We start from the raw sequence: 1,967 nt of genomic DNA on the forward strand, positions 1-1,967 counted from the left end.
GAAGTGTGAGGTTAAACCCGGGAGGTTTCCTTTGGTAGTCCAATTACTCTCTACTTCAGATTTCTTCAAGTGGATACTTGTTGCAATGACATGTGACTTAGGAATGGCTTCCAAACCATTGAAGGGTATTTTGTCAGACACAGGGATACCCAAAAGATTGGCATATTCTTCCAAGGTCGGTACCAACTGGTAGTCTGGAAAGGTGAAACAACGGTAGACGGGATCATAGAACTGAACCAAAGTTTTGAGAAGTCCTTCATCAACATGAGTGTTCAGGATAGGCAAAAGTTTTCCATAACTTTTCCTAAAATTGGAAGGATTTTGTACAGAAGATGCTAACTCTATCAGTTTTCCCACATCAGGCGCTTTGAAACCGTATTTCTTGGTATGCCTTTTTACTTCTTCCATGACTAAATCCTAAAATGTTTGCAAAGAAAATTTCTCTAAATCTTTGGAAAAATCATGTTTTTATGGAAAAAAAAGATGGGTTTTTTGAATGTATGAATGCGTGGATGCATGAATGCCACATATTCAAACATGGTAAAACAGACATGGTAATGGTAACGCAAACATGGTACACAAACATGGTAATTCAAACATAGTACACACAGGTTCAAAGGTCCAGCGTCACGAGCATGAGGTCAGAGAACCAAATAGGGATAGATCTAGTTAATCACCTGTACAACATGTTCTACTGATACGTCAGAGTCTACATTTTTCTTTCGGATATTACCGGCTTTCACGACTAAACTGATGAGCCAGAAATATTCTCAAGAAAAACTCGTCTGAGTGTGGTTCTCCGCATGACAACTATCCAAGTCTTCACCTGGATCGTTTCTGCACCACGTCCTAATAAGGCCAGGATGGGTTGGGGTTCTACGGCCAACTCAGCTTCTACAGTTCAATGCGGCAATAATGTCTTCGCTACGAAAGCATGCTAAACATATATTACCAACAAGGAACCTCCACTGAGCGGAAGTATTCTCAAGTGCGCCTGCACATGACTATACCCTCCACCTAATTTCTTATGTGTACTTAATCCGGGTTAGGATTTGTCCATAATGTATCACTTGTAACAGAACCACACAAGTAACAGAACCAAAGAATCACACATGTAACAAAAATTAAAATAAAAACAATAATTAGAAATAACCCTTCCTTTGGAAACAATAAAAAGATGGTCCCCAGCAGAGTCGCCATTTTTCTGTCGCGGGCGAAAAATCGTTTTGTTCCTCTTTTTTGTGGGATGGGACACCTGATGCCTTCTTTAGGCTCGAGTGCTCATAAAAATGATTTTTCTTTATTTCGACCAAACTTTTTATTATTTCCAAAGGAGGAAAAGGAAAAAAGCTGCAATAACCTAAAAGTGGGGGGAGATCTTGGGTAAGAGGGTTGGTTATACGAAGGGAAGGTATTAGCACCCAACGTATCAGTAGTACTCTACAGGGTTCTTTATTGTTTTTTATTCTATGCTACGGTGAAGGTTCTGTTGTGAAATAGGTGGGACCTAAGGTGTTTGTTTGATTATGCTCGCAAAGATCATCGCGATCCTCTGCATACATATCCCCTAGAGGGAATCAGAGCATCTGTAGCTCGGGGTCTACGGGTGCTAAGGTTTGAATGGTTTTTTTGTTTTGTTGTGTTTTGCTCGCCAAGGATCGACCTTGTGCCTACGTATTCTCAAAGGGATGTTGAGAAAGTCAGAGCAATCGTAGTTCCCACTTATGCTAGTGGAAGCAAAGGAAAATAGACAAATGTCGTCTAAATGCTAGATGTATCTAATCTATATCATCACATACATCTGTTTGATTTTTGTTTGAAAATCTTTTCATTATAAGCCCTGGGCTGTGCCACTTATGGCGCTTAGAATGATAAAGATGTTTTTGTTTAACCAGCCTTGTGGCAAAAGTTTCAATGAAGTCAGCCTTGTGACAAAAACTTTGATTAATCAGCCAGCCTTGTGGCAA

Source organism: Vicia villosa, linkage group LG4 (genome assembly GCF_029867415.1).
Source record: "Vicia villosa cultivar HV-30 ecotype Madison, WI linkage group LG4, Vvil1.0, whole genome shotgun sequence".
Taxonomy (NCBI): domain Eukaryota; kingdom Viridiplantae; phylum Streptophyta; class Magnoliopsida; order Fabales; family Fabaceae; genus Vicia; species Vicia villosa.